This window comes from Octopus bimaculoides, chromosome 1 (assembly GCF_046866305.1).
Source record: "Octopus bimaculoides isolate indiv1 chromosome 1, ASM4686630v1, whole genome shotgun sequence".
Lineage (NCBI taxonomy): Eukaryota > Metazoa > Mollusca > Cephalopoda > Octopoda > Octopodidae > Octopus > Octopus bimaculoides.
In genome coordinates this window covers 125,898,230-125,909,384 of record NC_142928.1, presented here as the reverse complement: position 1 = coordinate 125,909,384, position 11,155 = coordinate 125,898,230, and the positions used below count along the sequence as shown (strand labels likewise).

The following is an 11,155-nucleotide window of genomic DNA, read 5'->3' as shown; positions in this document are numbered from 1 at the left end:
TAGTTATTTTCTTCTCAAGTAAGAACAAAGACTATAATAATTGTTAGTCTCCCGCACAATAAAATTTCAATAAAATCTCATTTTCGAAAAGTACTGTAAAATATTTACGTTTCTTTAATGATAGTTGATTATAGGCAAAATTTCGAAACAGACACACACATACACACACGCACACGCACACACACACACATTTTATATATATATATATATATATATATATATATATATATATATATATATATATATATATATATATATATATATATATATATATATATATATATATATATATATATATATCAAAGAAGTTTGAAAGAAAAGAAGTTTATAAATATATACCCACTACACTTTTTATCTCTCTCTCTCTCTCTCTCTCTCTATATATATATATATATATATATATATATATATATATATATATAATCGACCCTGTACATGTGCACGGTGTGCTGCAGGTTAGATGTCGAAATGATCGCAGAGTAATGTGAAAGACTTTTCTTCCAACGTGCTAACGATTCTGCTAGCTAGCCGCCTGTCAACACCAATAATCTTTCTACTAATACAAGGCCTGAAATTTGGTGGGGGGGGGGGCTAAACGATTTAATCGACCACAGTCATGAAGTGGTACTTAATCGACCGACCTCGCAAGGATTGAAAGTCAAAGTCGACTTTCGACTTAGGCAAAATTTGAACTCAGAACATATAGACGAAATAGTCCATTGACTGGGTTTAGGTCATGTTTTTGTACAATTTTTTACTTCCAGTGCAGCATAGAATGTTCAAACCAAAACATTCATGGTTCAAATTCATACGAGAAGACCATTACCAGTAAACTATTTTCATTCAAAAACATAAAGCAGTTTTAGTGGCACACTTTCTGTATTTTTTCACTTCTTTCTTTCATAGATATAAATATACACATATACGACGGTCTTTTTCAGTTTCCGTCTACTAACTCCACACACATGGCTTTGGTCGGCCCGAGGCTATATTAGAAGACACTTGCCCAAGGTGCCATGCAATGGGACTGAATCCCGAACCATGTGGTTGGGAAGCAATCTTCTTACCACTCAGCCACGCCTGCACCTAGTTTCTATATTAAACGTTTGCACAGAGAAGAAAATACAAACCCAATCCAGTGAAATTGCCATCAAATAGCAAACTGATGTCACATCCTGGTAAAAACGTAAAATTCTCCATCCTCCAGGCTTCCCTCGTTTTGTTAGTTAGAGTTATTTAAGATATTTCGGGATAATTCATATTTTTTCTTCTTTTAGAATATGGAGTTATTACAAACGTGAATTGTCAACCATCTCAGTTGACAGAAAGAGGATCCGAATGAAAAAAAATATATAATTCAAACAAATATATTGCTTGCCCCTATTTTGTATTATGCCCCTTGAAGGTTAAAACAAAGTAATTAAGAATTCTCTCCCTTCCTTGGACAAAATAAAAAAGATAAGAATATTCTTTATACTAACTGGAAATTAGCATTCATTTGCGTCACAAGGGAGGTTATTGTAGTGTTCATATTCTGTCAATTAAAATCACGGTCTGGGAATGATGATCAGCACCCTTGTGCCTAGACTACAACTGTAAGATATAGAGAGGTAAACAACGCTGGTTATTTGTGTATGTGAATGTGTGTATGTGTGTGTATGTGTGTGCGTGTGTGTGTGTGTGTGTGTGTGTGTGTGTGTGTGTGTGTGTGTGTGTGTGTGTGTGTGTGTGTGTGTGTGCGTGTGTGTTTTTGTTTATATATTCTCTTATGCTCTTCAGCCAAAAGGTTGTGGCCATACTGAGACACTGCCAATAAAAAATAACCTATGCGGATACAGCCCATTGGATTTCGAACCTAACGCCTTAACTAGTATGTATGTATATATGTATGTATGTATGTATGTATGTATGTATGTATGTATGTATGTATGTACGTATGTATGTATATGCGCTTGTGTATATGTATGTATGTATGTATGTATGTATGTATGTATGCATGCATGTATGTGTGTATGTATGTCTCTTCTATTTTTTAATTATTATAAATCTTTCGCAGAGGAGGGAGCCAGTTTCCAACAAAGATATAAGGCTCCATCTTTGAGATGTAGTTAACACAGACAAATTCCCATTTGGAACTTGAAAAAAGTCTTGTATATTTTTACTGTTCCACTCACAGATTGGACTTGTAATGTACGAATCAGCCCGTCAGTTTCTCTTTCTGAAAATCCCAGTTTATCCAGATTCTCCTTTAAGCATTTACTAACAAAACCTAGTGCTTCAGTTATTATTGGTACGAATATGAATTCATAGTCTGGATATAGAAGCTGAAGGTTTCGAAGCAGTTGTCCATAGATATCCTCCTTTTCTTTGATTTTCAAAGAGATATTTATATCTGCAGGGCAGCTAACTTCGATCATGGTGCATATCTTTGCTCCTCTGTCCCAAACAACAATATCCAGCCTGTTATGCTTACATTTGATAGAAGGTTTGATGGGAATATTCCACCGGTATTCCTTGAGTTGGTGTTTATGAATGTATTCCGTAACAGAGAGATTTTCTTAGTTTATTTCAGGACAGTCATTGTAAATTGTTTGAGCAACAATATCGTGCCGCATAGGTAGATAGTACCGTGACGACATTTTAGGACAGCTGCCAATCACATGCGTAATGTCTTCTACAGACACATGACATAGCCTACACATGCGGTTGCAGCTTGGGATTACAAGTGCGTCACTGTCTCTCTTGTTCACCAGGTACTTTGTGGCAATCTCCTGTTCCTGGATTGCAAACACATAGCCTTCAAAGTGTGAGGTGATGTAGTGGTCTTGTGTCCAAGAGAAGCCACGCTTCGTGTTAATTCTAAAGCCTTCTTCAAGCTTCCAGGCAACATACCCATGCATGATCTTTTATTTGCATGCTAAGTGCTTTCCATCCAGGTTTTCTCTGAGGTAAGAGAGCCCAGCTGTTTGGGGGTGTATAGGAGATTCTCAGGAAGAGACTGTTTCTTGAGGAGTTCACTGCCAACTCATACAATGTTGCTCAGTTCACTTTTCAGGACCACATTGATATATTTATTTTTGCTGCTGTTGGTTAGCAGGTGCTGTCTAAGTGATACCATACGGCATTCGAAGGCCATCTGCACTCTATGTATGTGTGTATGTATGTATGTATGTTGGTAGATTGCGATTTATTAATTTTGATACTGTATCAGAATTACTTTACACATCCCGAAATGAAAAAGCAAAACAAAGTAGATTCAATGTATTATGTATTAATGCATAGGAATTAGGTTCATATGCAGTTTTAAAGTCATGCACATAATCTGAGGGTCCTCTTTTCTTAGCATATCATCCGAATGTCTTCGCAACAGACTAGGTAACTCGGATCACCGGCTTTCTGAACAGTTGTGCCTAATATAAGACGGAACTAATCAAGTAATTTTCCTTTTCCCTCCTTAGGTACAAAGGAATCTTTTGAGAAACACCAGTCCTGCTTTGATGTTCCATATTACTATACCTAATGCAATAAACTCACCGACACTGATATCAGACGAGATGATATTATGACTTGGGAACATTCAAATTTCGCTTTTTTCATATGCTGCGAGACGATAAACAAAATGTGTTACAGAACGAATGAACTTAGGATCCAATGGCCATCTAACAGTGTCTTAACAGTATTAAACTAATAAATCTGTTTGTTGTTTACACACCCGTCTTCGTCTTTTGTTTTTTTTTATAAATTCTCACTTTGCTAAGGCTTTTAATTCTGTGTCACACAAAAGACTTATGGTGAAACTCTCTGCAATGGGTGTAAGAGATGATCTCTATAACTGGTTGAAGTCCTTTATTATCGGCCGAAAAGAGGTTGTCACAGTTCTAGGACAGCACTCTTCACCCTATGAGATGACATCTGGTGTACCACAGGGATCTGTTCTTGACCCCCTTCTATTTGTTACACATATTAATGATATAGATGCCAACTTAAAGAATGCCACAGTGCTGAAATATACAGATGCCATCAAGCTGTACCTCGAAATAAAAAGGACAGATCCTGTACACTATAGATCTTTATTGCAATCAGACCTGGACACGATCCAGCAATGGATCATGGACTGGCAACTCAAGCTAGCTGTGGACAAATGTACCACCATGCATTTTGGGAGGAAAAACCCAGCGTCTCCACAACACTAATATCAAAAGTTTTCTTGCGAACGTGACCTAGGCATTATTGTTGACAGCAATTTGCGTTGGACAAAACACATTGCTAAAATTGCCAAGAAGGCTGAGGGTGTCTTGGCATCACTTACCAAGTCCTTTGTGAGCCGCTCTCCGGCTATCTATCTGAAGCTTTATATAGCTATGGTGCGGCCTCACCTGGAATTTGCGTCTCCAGTCTGGAACCTCTATCTTGCCCAGGATATTAATCGTCTGGAAACCGTTCAGCGACATGCAACCAAGAGAATACCCTCCATCAGGTATTTGCCATATTCTGAACGCCTTACTTCCCTGGGCATGGATGCATTGAAACTCCTACGTCTGGCAGCTGACTTGGCAGACACCCATAAAATTATTAACCATCTTACTAACAACAACTCTGAGCACCTTTTCAAACTCCACCTGTCTAACACCCGTGGACATGTTTACAAAGTCAGAAAACAGCACAGCTCCCATGACTTTCGGAAACATCTTTTTATGCTAAGAGTTGCTGAAGTATGGAACAAACTGCTGGCATCAGTTAGTTGTCGGAGCACTGCATCCTTCAAAACTTCCATGCTTCCTCAGATTCGCCAACACTACACCTGATTTTCTCCCCTCCATACACACACAAGCATGTATCTGACTCATACACAGTTCACTTTCCAGACATTTGTACAATACTGCATATGCTTTATGCGCATTTTTGACAAGTTGTAGTGCACCTGAGCACTGTATACAATAATTTCATTATTATTATTATATATGCATGTACATACTTATTATAAATGTGTGTGTGTGTGTATGTGTGTTTGTGTGTGTGTGTGTGTGTGTGTGTGTGTGTGTGTGTGTGCGCGCGTGTGTGTGTGTGTGTGTGTGTGTGTGTGTGTTTACATGCAAGTGCAAATATACACGGGTGAAGAAAACACTGACATGAAACCGGTGGCGTTTTTAGTCACTGACACATCTTATTTTTTCTGGGGTTTTTTTTTTTTGCATGTCTCAAGTTTAACGGCTTCAAACGTTTAAAGAGTAACTCTTGTGTCATACATTTACCACTATAAAATGTTATATATTGTGATACCTTTCCACGCTTTATTTCCAGTGCAAGACAGGACTCAAACATATGATGAACCTTTCTTTACAGCTATTGACGATATTTAACGTGTTGAGATACACTTACGTAGAGGTTACAAAAAAGACTTCATGGTTTAAATGTTTGTTAATAGCTTGACAAACTGTTCTGTTGTCCTAAATTATTTAAAAACTATCACCACTGAAGTAAAAAATTACCTGTGTCATTTTATATGTGGATATATTGATTTCAAATTCTGGCACAATGCTAGCAATTTCGCGCGTGGCGATAAGTCGTTTATGTCGATCCTAGTGATCAACTGATACTTATTTTATCGATCCCGAAAGGTATGAAAGGCAAAATTGACCTCAGTGAAGTGTGAACTCAGAACGTAGAAACGGACGAAATGCCGCTAAACATTTTACTCGGTGAACTAACGATTCTGTAGGCTCACCACCTTATACATCTAAATATATATGATTTAGCTAAACAGTATGACGTTCATATATCTATACCATTTTTTTAAAAAACCTGTTTTTATGCAGAGTAAGAAAAATATTTGGTAACCAATCATTATATGATTTTCTTAAATATAAAAGTATGACAAACATTGGTGCGCCTTTTCCATGTTAGAAACAATGTTGTTGCAACAAATATAACCTATGCACATCGAAAAATAAAGTATCCAGCTGACTGACAAATATTTACCCACTAATACATTATAACCACTAGTCCACAACACGGCTGCTTCGTCTCTGCTTCTTCTATAGCAATTATATTGTACTTTTGTTCTAAACTAAGGAAGTCGCATTTCAAGTGATATTCAAAGAAAAACTCTTCTTAAAAGAAAATGCAGTATTATCAAGAGAGAGAGAGTGAGAGAGAGAGAGAACATGATGAAATTTTGAAATGAGGAGCGGGTAATCTTTCCCCTAATGTTCTTATTCTGTTGCACATTTTTTGCTGTTGTTAACTGTAGCACCCTCTTATGAGAGAAACTTCAGTGTTCTAAAGCGAAAAGAAAGGTCGTACTTTCAGTCTACATTAGTGCAAAGAACGTTTGAATGAATTAAAAATTTGGTCCCAAGAAATGCAAAGAAAGTATCTCAGAATATGAATAAATAATGAACCTTCCTAAATAGAAATAGTGAATACAGAAAAGGAAGCACTTTTGTATTTAGTGCTTCTTATTATAGTTCTGTTATCTATTGTTTTATATATCGATTTTGAATAAAATTGCGATTACCGCTTTTATGAATAGCTTTAATGCTTTTATTCTGTTGCAATAAAATGATAATACCCAGCATCAGTGTTGTTTTTTTAGGTAGATCCAAAACTCATCACCAGCTTGCCAGGCTTGTCGCAACTTTACCATATTACTTATTTTTACTAGATAAGTCGACTAAAGCAACGAGATATGAAGTGCTGTGCTCAATAACACAGTACATCGCCCGGTTCAGGAATCGAAAACACAATTTTACCATCATAAGTGCAACACCCTAACCACTAAGCTACGCACCTCCACTTATTCTATTGTATCCCTTGTAAATACCTCATGTCCACAACATGTATATAACCATAACACACGCATAAATCATCTCTATTTGCCACTGATTTGTAAAATTCTTAGAGAACAGTTTCATTGAGACCCAGTATTTTACAACTCGCTTTTGTACGAGCTTGTTAAATAGCAATAGCCCACAACGTCGTTGTATAATTCATATGTAAACCATAGCCATCTGCTACTCTGAAATGTCAGCAAAATACTACTCTCGTTAGAAGCCAATAAATATTATTACACTTTGTCATGGACAATGGTTTCACAAAATCGTCAGGTGTCGGAAAAATACCTTGCGTTATTTACTTAAAATGCTTTACATCCTGAGTTCAAACCTGCCGTGTTCAATTTTGCTTTTTATCCTTAGGCGGTTAATAAAATCGTTTAAAGGATAATGTAGGTAACAGTATACCTATCTCCTCAAATCTGTGTCCCTGTGCTAAAATTAAAAGGATCTATAATGAGCCGTTCCATTACATGGAAAATGGGTGACCCATTAGAGATATAGGAGGTTCAAACGGACGTGGCTTCCATTTGACAGATCATAGTCACGTAATCACGTGACTGATCAGGCTATCACATGTTGTTACACATCGATGGTCACAATGCACTTTTAGCATTGTTTTTTCCTTCAAATGATGCCATTCCACTGGCTAAGCGAGCAAGGCCAACACCAAAACACCACTACCACCACCACCACCACCACCACCACCTGATCAAAGATGGGCTAGAGCAATGTGAAATGAATTTTTTTTGCTCATGAACACAAGGCACCATCCAGATAGGGAATCGAACCCACGATCTAACGATCTGGATGCAACAGCTCAACCACTAGGCCACTCGCTTTCTCAATAGATCATAGCACGGACAATATTTGTGCTGTGAGGTGATAATTTTATTGAAATGATTGTTATCGGTTCGTACCAAAATTTCTTACCGTTTCTATTTTCTTTGACTGTATTTATTAATTTTAGTGGCAAGAAATATTTCATCTTTTATCTTTTACATGTTTCAGTCATTAGAGTACGGTTACATTTCTGTCTATCACATAGTTTCCGTCTACCAAATTCACTCATAATGCATTAGTCGGCCTAAGGTGCCAAGTAGTGCGATAAAACCCAGTACTAGCTGCTGCAAAGCAAGCTTCTCGACCATAGAGTCATGCCTGTCTGCACATTCTTTCATTGTTCTATTGTGCTACTCGTTTTGGTCTCTGGACCACAGTCATACTGGGACGCTGTTTTAAGTATTTATTAGATCGTATTAGTGTACCATTTGGATATGTATAAAAAGTTCTTCCATTACTGTTCTATATACTCATTTACCCGCTATAAAGCTTTCGCAACAGATGGCTAATTAATACTTACAATATGATTCATTATTTCCCTGGGAACTTAATTAAGGTAAATTCAATTACAATTTTTGCCATTGTTTACAAATAAAACGTTAATGTTGCTGATAACGATGCGATGATCATTAAGGTGAGGTTTTAGTCGGAATGTTTTATATGTCTGGCGTCGGCATGGTTGTATGGTAAGCAGATTGCTTCTCAACCACATGGTTCGAAGTTCAGTCTCACTGCATAGCACCTTTGGTAATTATCGTCGAATGTAGACTCTGACCGACCAAGGCCTTGTGACTGGATTTGGTTGACAGAAACTGAAAGAAGCCATATATATGCCTGTATGTAAAGGTAAGCTCGAAGAATTAAGGTGTAGGAAGACAGTATGGTTCAAGCAGTTCGTAGAAGGTATAAATAACAACTTTCAGAAACAATAGTGAGTGGTTTTTTGACGTAGAAGTTTTTTCTAAAACAAAGTTCGATGAACTGAAAAAAGTTATTTCATAGTTCACGGTTAGTAACTGGGTTGGCTGTGTAAGCGAACAAATTTTCTATCAAATCTCCTGCGAGTTAACATGGAGTCCCTTAACGACAGTGTAACCTTCATTTGACTAAGATATCTTTGGCCTGATGAGTAACTAGCGGATTACCCCTCATTTGGATAATTACTGCTTCCAGGGTTCTGCTAGCTATGAAACTTATGTAGCCTGAATTTTATCTTCTCATTTCCCTAAATATGGATATTATATATATATATATATATATATATATATATACAGCAATAAGAAAGTGGAGGGGATCAAGAGGTGGTATCCATCAACTTTTAGACATTATATTATGTCTATTTATTTATTTAAAAAAAAAAACAATTATAAAAATATACATTAAATGCAATATGTAGAGCAATCTTCAGCTGCACAAAAATGTAGAGAATTACAGTAGAATAGACATATTATAATTGTGGCAACATTTAAAATCCAAGTGGGGAGAAGAATATATAAAAATCCAGTTTAAGGCCCTGTTGACCTAAATGCTTAAGGTTTAATTGCCCAACATTATGATAGCAGTAAAAAACCCAACCTAAAATAGTGTTGCCACTCTGACCAGAGAAACCTTTATAACTATATCCATGTATAATGCTTACACCTGTCCTTTCCTTAAAAATGATTGCCCCTTATACTATAACCACTAGATAAGAGACAATAAAATCAGAGACAGTTAGAATTCTACCTAGAACAAATTACTAGCCTGCTAGCCTTGGCTATATCAAGATGGATTTTTATGTATTCTTCTTTCCACTTGGATCTTAAATGTTGCCACAATTATAATATGTCTATTCTACTGTAATTTTCTACATGTTTGTGCAGCTGAAGATTGCTCTACATATTGCATTTAATGTAATGCTCGCATTACTTAAATAAATGGAGTAGCATGAAACGTGCGTACTGCAACCATCTTTAAAATCCGTGTTGCTTATTTTGATTTTTTGATCACCTTGCTTTTAAAATGGTTTTTGGATAATACCATACTATATTTTGGTGCCTAAACATAAGTACCATATTCAATTTTGAATTTAAATCTAATCTATCTATCTATCTATCTATCTATCTATCTATCTATCTATCTATCTATCTATCTCTCTCTCTCTCTCTCTATATATATATATATATATATATATATATATATATATATATGAATAAAAATAAAAATAAAAAATATTAAAAAATGGGTTTTGTATGATCGTGTATAGAGGAATATATTATTTAAAAGAGTTCCAACTCTGTTTGTTTTTTATGTTTTATTTATATTCTTATAAAATGAATGTGGGTTATAGAATATGGAATATATAATATAAATAGTAAAATGAAATGAAGTATTGAATGTCTTATTGAATATATGAAATGTTGAGTATCAAATATAGAGTATTAAATATATAAGGACTAGTATATTTTCCTGCCTCATGGCAGTCATCAAGGTCCCGTCTGACAGATGTACTGTAGTTGACTGGCTGTTCTTTTGTCTTTTATACATATTCCTTTGGACAGCATCAGTAGGTGTTTGGCTATTTTTAGAGATGATGCCAAGTTTATTTTTAGAAATGATGACATTTGAGAGATTGTTTGTGTTTTAGTTATAGGGATAAGATTTTTAAACCCCAAGTAAGATTAATTTAATCATTGTTTGTTAAGAGTGGGTTTGAATTTCTTAATAAAATCTTTTTCTTTGCGCTTTCTCTCAATTTCATTCAGGTTGTAAAGTTTATGGAATGGAAATATAAAAGTTTCACGACCACATGTTGCCAGATGGTTACTCAGTCATATTTGGCGGACCTCTGGGTTTTTAATCTGTTGTTGATGCACACGTGAGCGTTCCGATAGTGCATTACCTGTCTGGCCTACGTACAGTTCTTCACAATTTGGGCATTTGATGCAGTAGATTAGATTAGATTTCCACTTTTGCAGTTCATGTTCGCATTGGTGAATATTTTCCCTGTTTTTGTGTTCATATATGGGCCGGTATGAATTGATTGGCATGTACCGCATCGGCTATCATTGCATTTGGACACAGTGAATGTTTGATTTTTGTTACTGAGATCAAACCTTGCCTTTATTAATAGCTTTTTCAATTTTTTAGGTTGTCTCTTACTGAGAGTTATACTTTGATCTGTAATGATATTTCTCAATTCCTTACTTTGTGCAAGGATTGGTAAGTTTGCTTTAGCGATATTGAAGATGTTCTGGTGGCATGGATTGTGTGTCACTATAAATGATATGATTTTTTTCTTGTTTTTCTCTTCTTTGCGGTGTCCTCAGTTGTATTTTCGAAGCCCGCTGAATACCATTTTCTATAAGTAGTGACGGGTATTTTTGTTTGAGCAGAAATTCTTTCAGTTCCATCAGGCGCTGATTTCTGGTCTTTATATTTTTATATCCTCTACAATAGTACAGATTCTTCTGGCTAAGCAGTATGGGATGTTACGTTTT

General features: G+C 35.9%; 1 pseudogene; it reads left to right on the top strand.

The window, feature by feature from the left end:
* The first annotated feature begins 3,988 nt into the window (after window positions 1-3,988).
* On the top strand, window positions 3,989-4,899 carry LOC149137713 (uncharacterized protein B0403.1-like; annotated as a pseudogene).
* Window positions 4,900-11,155: the final 6,256 nt, after the last annotated feature.